We start from the raw sequence: 9938 nt of genomic DNA, 5'->3' as shown, positions 1-9938 counted from the left end.
AAAAAAAAAAAAAAAAAAAAAGAACAGTAATTGTTAAATGGGACCTCATGAAACTGAAAGACTTTTGTAAGTCAAAAGACACAATTAATAGGACAAATTGGCAACCTACATATTGGGGAAATATCATCACTAACTCTACATCTAATAGAGGGCTAATATCCAAAATGTACAAAGAACTCAAGAAGCTAACCTTCAAAAACCCCAATAGCCCAATTTAAAATAATGGGGTACAGAACTAAACAGAGTACTCACCAGAGGAATCTAGAATGGCTGAGAAGAAACTAAAGAAATGTTCAACATTCTTGGTGATCATGGAAATCTATATCAAAATGATTCTAAGATTCCATCTTGCATTAATCAGAATGGCTAAAATCAGAAACTCAGGAGACAGCCCAAAAGCTCAGAATACCCAAGCTACAACATAAACTATATGAAGCTTAACAAGAAGGAAAGCCAAAGTGTGGATTCTTTAATCCCACTTAGAAGGGGGAACAAAATAATCACTGGAGGCAGAGGGAGAGAAGGTCCTGTGTGGGATACAGGAGGAAAAGTGAAAAAGGAAAGGACTGCTCAGATATGAAAAAAGACAGGAGAGAAGTCTAGAGAGGCAGAAAAATGTATAGAAATCGGTAGCAGTGGGGTGTGGGAAACTAGGGTGGGGCACACCAGAAAGTACCAGACTCCAGGCAGCGAGAGCCTCCCTGGACCCAATGGGGATGACATTAGCCGAAATTACTAACAGAGGAAAGATAGAACCTGAAAAGACTTCCCAAGTAGATAGTTATGACTCCCAGTTGAGGGAAGGGGCCACACACCTAAGTCAAAATTTTTAACCAAGAATTGTTTCTGTCTAAAGGAAACTCAGGGACAAAAAATGGAGCAGAATCCAGACTTTATCCTTCTCCTGGTCCACCCTCCGACTGTTTCACATCCCACACCTCCTCTTCTCCCACCCGGCTTCAAGAAGATATTCCCAAACCCCTCACCCCACTAGATCTCCCCACTCCCTGGGGCCCCACATCTTATCCTTTTATTAATGAATACATTTTAAAAATGAAAAAAGAGAAACCATTCAATTAAAAAATCAGTAGCACATCAAGATTCTTGTAAGTTGTTAAATGCCTCAAAGATGGCAAAAGTTATATATCCAAAGAAATACTTTTAAGATTTTTTCTTAGGAAAAAAAATGGAGCAGAGACTGAAGGAAAAGCCATCCAGAGACTGCTTTATCACCTGCAGACCCTGAACCTGCCCACTATTGCTCCTGGGAGAGGAGGCACTTGGTCCTGTGGAGGTTCAATGCCACAGAGAATGGGGATGCTAAGGGGTGAGGCAAAAACGGGTTGATGAGTGGGGGAGTACCCTCGTAGATGCGAAGGTGAAGGGAGGATTGGGAGTTAGTGGAGAAGAGACCAGGAAGGGGGAAAACATCTTAAATATAAGTATATAATTCAATCAATAAAAAATTATATGAATTTTATTCTTGCTATATTATATTACCCATAAATAATTAAGAACATCACAGATTTTCAAATTTCATTTGCAAATTTCCATAGTACAAAGGGAAATCATTATCCAGCTGGTAAACTATGAGATTTTTCTAAAACAAACTAATACTTGATTGTAAAAATTGTTCAACCTTCTCCCATTTCTCAGTCAGATACTTTATTAATCTAAAGGTATATGAGAGAGCATGGTCTCTTATCTGTTAATCATAAGTTCATCAATACTTCTTTTTTTCTCAGCCCAATAAACAGAACTGGCTGTTTTGATTCATCTATTACAGTTAATTCACAAACCCTCAAATATTTCATATTCTGCTTTTTATTTCCAACAATAGGTTTATACTAGTACACAAATTCACTTCCCTGTTTTTGTTGTTGTTGTTGTTGTTGTTGTTTTTGGTTGTTGTTTGCTTTGGGGTTTTGGTTTTTCTTTTTCTTTTCTTTTCTTTTTTTTTTTCAGAATATAATAAGCAAGCTGATGTAGTACTCTACCCTAATTTTAACTCTCCAGAAAAAGACTGGGAATGGGAAATACATCTGTTATATAAATAGAACTACTGGAATATTATGGATTACTCTGTAGTTCCTACAGACCCAGGCCATCAAGGACAAAAGTGAAAAGAGAAGAGACAGTGGACGTGACCAGAAAGACAACAAACTTCCAGGTAAAGGCAAAAGTAGATATTGACCATATCGTCAGAAGTCAAATCTGCATACCTGGGTCCAAGTTAATGCTGTATGCACCTAAAGAAAAGATATTCTATGAGACACTCAGATCCCTCTGTCACCAGAGAATCTCTTGTTGGTCAAACTAGCTGCTGTGACATGTGCATTCACAGTGAATATCTGTGAGCGTGGACATTGGTCTTTTATTCCACATCCTCTTTTGCTTCAACTTACAGATTGGATGTTTCCAGTCCCTGTTATCTTTACAAATGATTCCATGTTTATGCCTGAACCTTGGGGCTCTAATAGACTCATTCATTCATCTGACACAGTGACTACATTTATTTTGAACAACTTTCCATTTGCATAAGGTAGCATAACATTTATGCTCCTCTTAAATGTAAATATGGACTGATGTTCTATATAATACTACTAATCATATGCTTGCCTGTAATTCAAATATTAAAGTTTGAGGCAGGAAGATCATGAGTTTGGGGTCAGCTTGAGCTACAGAGAGCATTCAAATGTAGCCTATATTTAGTTCTATAATAAGACTTTGTCTAATAATAAATAAGAAAAGATCACGACCTATTCAAATAAAAAATAAATCATCTGAATGAGGTGAGTGCTAATTTTCTTGCTTTTTCTAGGGTGTAGTTTCCTTCCTTGTGCTGGAGTTTTCCATCAATTATCGATTGTAGGTCTAGAATTGTGGAAAGATATTGTATAAATTTGGTTTTATCATGGAATACTTTGGTTTCTCCCTCTACGGTAATTGAGAATTTTGCTGGGTATAGTATCCTTGGCTGGCATTTGTGTTCTCTTAGAGTCTGTAAAACATCTGACCAGGAACTTCTAGCTTTATAGCCTCTGGTGAGAAGTCAGGTATAATTCTATTTATTTATTTATTTATTTATTTATTTATTTATTTATTTATTTATGTATTTATTTATTTATTTATTTTTATTAGATATTTTATTTATTTACATTTTAGATGTTATCCTCTTTCCTAGTTTTCCCTCAGAAAACCCCCTGTCCCCTCCCCTCTCCCCCTGCTCACCAACCCACTCACTCCCATTCCTGGCCCTAGCATTACCCTATACCTTCACAGGACCTAGGGCCTCTCCTCCCATTGATGACTGACAGACCATCCTCTGCTACATATGTAGCTAGAGACACAAGTCCCACCATATGTTTTCTTTGATTGCTGGTTTAGTCCCAAGGAGCTCTGGGAGGTACTGGTTACTTTATATTGATGTTCCTTCTATGGGGCTGCAAACTCCTTCAGCAACTTGGAAACTTTCTTTAGCTCTTTGATTGGGGACCTTGTGCTCCATCCAATGGATGACTTCTGATAGGTCTGCCTTTATCTGTTACTTGACCTTTTCCCCTTACTGCTTTTTATATTCTCTATTTTGTGCATTTGGTGTTTTGACTTTTATGTGATGGGAGGAATTTCTTTTCTGGTCCAATGGACTTGGAGTTCTGTAGGCTTATTATATCTTTATGGGTATCTCTTTCTTTAGGTTAGAAAAGTTTTCTTCTATAATTTTGTTGAAGATATTTACTAACCCTTTAAGTTGGAAATCTTCATTTTCTTCTATACCTATTATCCTTATGGTTGGTCTTCTATTGTGTCTAGATTTCCTGGATTGTTTGGGTTAGGAGCTTTTTACATTTCCCATTTTCTTTGACTGTTCTCTCAATGTTTTCTATGGTATCTTCTGTCCCTGAGATTCTCTCTTCTATCTCTTATATTCTGTTGGTGATGCTTGTGTTTATGACTCCTTATCTCTCTCCAGGTTTCTATCTCCAGTGTTTCTCCCTTTGTGATTTCTTTATTGTTTCTATTTCCAATTTTAGATCCTGTATGGTTTTGTTCAATTCCTTCACCTGTTTGGTTGTGTTTTCCTGTAATTCTTTAAGGGAATTTTGTGTTTCTTATTTATGGGTTTCCATCTGTTTGTGTTCTCCTGTATTTCTTTAAGGGGGTTATTTATTTTCTTCTTAAAGTCCTCTATAATCATCATGAAATGTGATTTTTAAATGAGAGTCTTGCTTTTCTGGTGTATTGGGGTATCCAGGGCTAAGTGTGGTGGGAAAACTGGATTCTGATAATGCCATGTAGTTTTGGTTTTTGTTACTTATGTACTTGCCCTTGCCTCTCACCATGTGGTTATCTCTGGTGTTAAACTAGTCTTGCTGTTTTACTGTGGCTTGTCCCTCCTACAAGCCTGTGTGTCATTACTCCTGGGAGACTCTTGGGCTCTGTGGCACAGGATCAGCTCAGATGGAAACTGGAAGGATCCTATCCAAGGCCACTCTATAGTTCCGATGTCCTGAGGGCTCTGAGTGGGTCCTTCAGAGCAGAAGTGGCATTCTTACCTGTGCTCACAGATGGATCAGCACTCCTAGGAGACCAGGTCTCTCCTGAGAGTATTTGGGTATGGAAAGCTGTAGCACAGAATCAGCTTTGGACAGGGTCAGCTCCAGTGTGCAGACAGAAACACAAAGGAGGATGCAGATGAAACTGGAAGGAGATACATGTTTTCTTGATGCTGGTTTCTTTTCTTGATGCTGGTTTGTAGTTTTCTACATCTCGGTAGCATCCTGAAGAGCAGAATACCAGATACACCTTCTTCTGCTTCGTGATGATCAATGTGTGTTCATTTCATTTAAAAAGACTCACAGGAGTACATGATTTTAGTGTCACCTAAATTATTCTGTGCTTTTCCCCATCATCAAAGAACTGGTTCCCCCTATTATTAAAGGGCTATTTTCTGTCTTCCTTAATTGTCCTGCAAGATTTTCTTAAGAGAAAAAGATGACATAAACCTGAAGTTATACCAATGTTCACCTAACAAAAGTATAAATTAAATTTTTATTTCAAAATATTCTCAAAATAAACATACTAAGGGCTAATTTTGATTTGTTAAAAACCTCTTACTATTAAAAGTAGAAGTGATTATCTTAACAAAACATTTTTTTCAATTTTTATAAGATTTTAAAAAAAATTTATTAGATATTATCTTCATTTACATTTCAAATACTATCCCGAATGGCCGCTATACCCAAACCCTGCCCTGCTCACCAACCTACCCACTCCCACTTCTTGGCCCTGGATTTCCCCTGTATGGAACATATAAAGTTTGCAAGACCAAGGGGCCTCTCTTCCCAATGATGGCCAACGAGGCCATCTTCTGCTACATATGCAGCTAGAGACACAAGCTCTGGGGATACTGATTTGTTCATATTGTTCTTCCACCTATAGGGTTGGAGACCTCTTCAGCTCCTTGGATAATTTCTCTGGCTCCTCCACTGGGGGCACTGTGTTCTATCCTATAGATGATTGTGGGCATCCACTTCTGTATTTGCCAGGTAGTGGCATGGCCTCACAAGAGAAAGCTATATCAGGGTCCTTTCAGCATAATTTGCTGGCATATGCAATAGTGTCTGTGTTTGGTGGCTGATTATGGGATGGAACCCCGGGTGGGGCAGTCTCTGATTGGTCCATCCTTTCATCTTAGCTCCAAATATTGTCTCTGTGACGCCTTCCGTGTGTATTTTATTCCCTATTTTGGAGAGGAATGAAGTATCCATGTGTTGGTCTTCCTTCTGTTTGATTTTCTTGTGTTTTGGAGATTGTATCTTGGGTATTCTAGGTTTCTGGGCTAATATCCACTTATCAGTGAGTGCATATCAAGTGAGTTCTTTTGTGATTGGGTTACCTAACTCAGGATGATATCCTCCAGATTCATCCATTTGCCTAAGAATTTCATAAATTCATTGTTTTTAATAGCTGAGTAGTACTCCATTGTGTAAATGTACCACAGTTTCTGTATCCATTCCTCTGTTGAGGGACATCTGGGTTCTTTCCAGCTTCAGGCTATTATAAATTGCTTAGTTATGAACATAGTGGAGCATGTGTCCATATTACCAGTTGGAACATCTTCTGGGTATATGCCCAGGATAGGTATTGCTGGATCTTCTGTTAGTGTTATGTCCAGTTTTCTGAGGAACAGCCAGACTGATTTCCAGAGTGGTTGTGCAAGCTTGCAATCCCACAAGCAATGGAGGAGTGTTCCTCTTTCTCCACATCCTAACCAGCATCTGCTGTCACCTGAACTTTTGATCCTAGCCAAACTGACTGGTGTGAGGTGAAATCTCAGGGATGTTTGATTTGCATTTCCCTGATGATTAAGGATGTTGAACATTTTTTAAGTGCTTCTCAGTCATTTGGTATTCCTCAGTTGAGAATTCTTTGTTTAGCTCTGTACCCCACTTTTTAATGGGGTTATTTGAATTTCTTTAGTTCAGCTTCTTGAGCTCTTTGTATATATTAGATATTAGTCCTCTATCAGATTTAGGATTGGTAAAAATTCTTTCCCAATCTGTTGGTGGCCTTTTTGTCTTATTGACAATATCTTTTGCCTTACAGAAGCTTTGCAATTTTATGAGGTCCCATTTGTCGATTCTTGATCTTACAACACANGCCATTGCTGCTCTGTTAAGGAATTTATCCTCTGTGTCCATTTCTTCAAGGCTTTTCCCCACTTTCTCCTCTATATATTTCGGTGTCTCTGGTTTTATGTGGAGGTCTTTGATCCACTTAGACTTTAGCTTTGTACAAGGAGATAAGAATGGATCTATTCGTATTCTTCTACATGCTAACTGCCAGTTGTACCAATACCATTTGTTGAAAATGCTCTTTTTTCCACTGGATGGTTTCAGTTCCTTTGTCAAAGATCAAGTAACCATAGGCGTGTAGGTTCATATCTGGGTCTTCAATTCTGTTTCATTTATCTACCTGTCTGTCACTGTACCAGTGCCATGCAGTTTTTATCACAATTGCTCTGTAGTACAGCTTGAGGTCAGGCATGGTGATTCCCCCAGAGTTTCTTTTATTGTTGAGAATAGTTTTTGCTATCCTAGGTTTGTTATTATTCCAGATGAATTTGCAAATTGCCCTTTCTAATTCCGTGAAGAATTGAGTTGGAATTTTGATGGGGATTGCATTGAATCTGTAAATTACTTTCCTCGGGATAGCTATTTTTACTATATTAATCCTGCCAATCCATGAGCATGGGAGCTCTTTCCATCTTTTGAGATATTCTTCAATTTCTTTCTTCAGAGACTCTAAGTTCTTCTCATACAGATCTTTCACTTCCTTAGTTAGAGTCACACCAAGATATTTTATATTTTTTGTGACTATTGTCAAGGGTGTTCTTTCCCTAATTTCTTTCCCAACCTTTTTATCCTTTGTGTAGAGAAAGGCCACTGATTTGTTTGAGTTAATTTTATATCCAGCTACTGCACTGAAGCTCTTTATCAGGTTTAGGAGTTCTCTGCTGGAATTTTTANGGTCACTTATATATATATACTATCATATCATCTGCAGATAGTGATATTTTGACTTCTTCCTTTTCAATTTGTATCCTCTTGATTTCCTTTTGTTGTCGAATTGCTCTGGCTAGGAATACCAGTACAATATTGAATAGTTAGGGAGAAAGTAGGCAGCCTTGTCTAGTCTCCGATTTTAGTGGGATTACCTCCAGCTTCTCTCCATTTACTTTGATGTTGGCTACTGGTTTGCTGTATATTGCTTTTGTTTTTTTTAATTATTTCCAGTAACACCTCATAATGCACATTGTCATAAAATGTCAAATTAACCACTTTTAGACTATGAGTGATTTGTTTTTTAAGAAGGAATCCAAATCTATAACCAAAGAGTAAAAAGCCTATTGCATGGGATTTTTAGGCTGTGCTCATACTATCAGGTTTCCTTTATGAGCTTTAAGGCACAGGATAAACTGAAGATCAAGTATGTTGGAAATGTTTTCATGTTTCGATAAATAAGTCACCTGATGTGTACTCACTGATAAGTTGATATTAGTCCAGAAACTTAGAATACCCAAGATACAATTTGCAAAACACAAGAAAACCAAGAAGGAAGACCAACCTGTAGATACTTCATTCCTCCTTAGAATAGGGAAAAAATACCCATGAAAGGAGTTATAGAGACAAAGTTTGGAGCTAAGATGAAATTATGGACTATCCAGAGACTACCCCACCCTGGGGTCCATCCCATCATCAGCCACCAAACCCAGACACTAATGCCCATGCCAGCAAGGTTTTGCTGAAGGGACCCTGATATAGTGGCCTCTTGTGAGGCTATGCCAGTGCCTACAAACACAGAAGTGGATGCTCACAGTCAGCTTTTGGATGGAACACAGGGCCCCCAATGGAGGAGCTAGAGAAAGTACCCAAGGAGCTGAAGGGGTCTGCTATTTATTATACATATTATATTATATTATATTATATTATATTATATTATATTATATTATATTATATGTGAAATAACAAGATGAGTTAAGCAGTATCCCCCAGAGCTTGTGTCTCTAGCTGCATATGTAGCAGAAGATGGCCTAATTGGCTATCATTGGGAAGAGAGGCCCCTTGGTCTTGCAATCTTTATATGCCCCAGTACAGGGGAATGCCAGGGCCAAGAAGTAGGAGTGGGTATGTAGGGGAGCAGGGGCACATGGAGGGTATAGTGAACTTTTGGGATAGTATTTGAAATGTAAATAAAGTATCTAATAAAAAAACAAATAAACTTGCTTAGTTGCTTATAATGGTGCATTTATTAAAAATTACCTGAACATTAAATACATACTTAGTATAAAGAAAAGTCATTTTAAAAGTCATGCAAAGATTGATCATTGAGAACTGATGCAAAATATGAGCTAGTGAAAAGAATAAACAAGTAAATAAAGTATTTAAATAGTTAGAAAAAAGTAACTCTTTCTAACACTCTCTATACCCCAAGTGAATGAGCTGATGTCATGCTAAGTAGTGGGATTCCCTGAAACAGCAACCGTTAGTACAGAGAACAAATGTCTGGCCTGAAAGAAAGAGAGTTAACTTCAATAAAACCAGACAGTATGAAATCAATTTCTACCTGGCAAAAATACTGAAAGCATAGTATTTCCCTTGTGAAATATTTTCCATATTGGTTTTAGCAAATTCTGCATCATTAGTAACATCTGTGACAGAGAGAGAAAAACAATTATAAAGGGAGGGGAGCTAGAGACCAGCACAGGAGAAACAGAAGAGAAAAGCTTTTGCCTAATACTACATATTCATCTTCAGCTATCCATGCCTTGTTCTCCAGTAGCATGAAATCACAAATGAACTAGGGGTGGATTTTCCCCTGTCTGTACACAGGACACATTTTCACTGTCTGTGTACAGGACTACAGACCAGACTACAGACCAAATAATCAGACCTTTATTTCTTTCACAAAATGAGGAAGGGTGACAATTTTTCAGATGATGTATGGTTATAGGTGGCTAACTGATATTCCTTCTTAGGCTCTCCATGAAAGTAGGCATGTTTGAACATGGCTCCATGACCATCAGATAGAAATTAATTTTTTAGTGGAACATTTCTATGGTTTAGTCCCTAGGAGCTCTGGGGGTACTGATTAGCTCATATTGTTGTTCTTCCTATGGGCCTGCAAAACCCTTCAGCTCCTTCGGTTCTTTCACTGGCTTCTCCATTGGGGACCCTGTGCTCAGTCAAATGGTTGGCTGCAATCATCCACCTCTGTATTTGTCAGGAACTGTCAGAGCCTCTAAGGAGACAGCTCCATCAGGTCACTGCAAGCAAGTACCGAAGGGTTGAGAAGCACTTGAAAAAATGTTCAACATCCTTAATCATCAGGGAAATGCAAATCAAAGCAACCCTGAGATTTCACCTCACACCAGT

The sequence above is a fragment of the Mus pahari genome, chromosome 5 (assembly GCF_900095145.1).
Source record: "Mus pahari chromosome 5, PAHARI_EIJ_v1.1, whole genome shotgun sequence".
NCBI classification, from domain to species: domain Eukaryota; kingdom Metazoa; phylum Chordata; class Mammalia; order Rodentia; family Muridae; genus Mus; species Mus pahari.
This window is presented reverse-complemented; position numbering follows the sequence as displayed.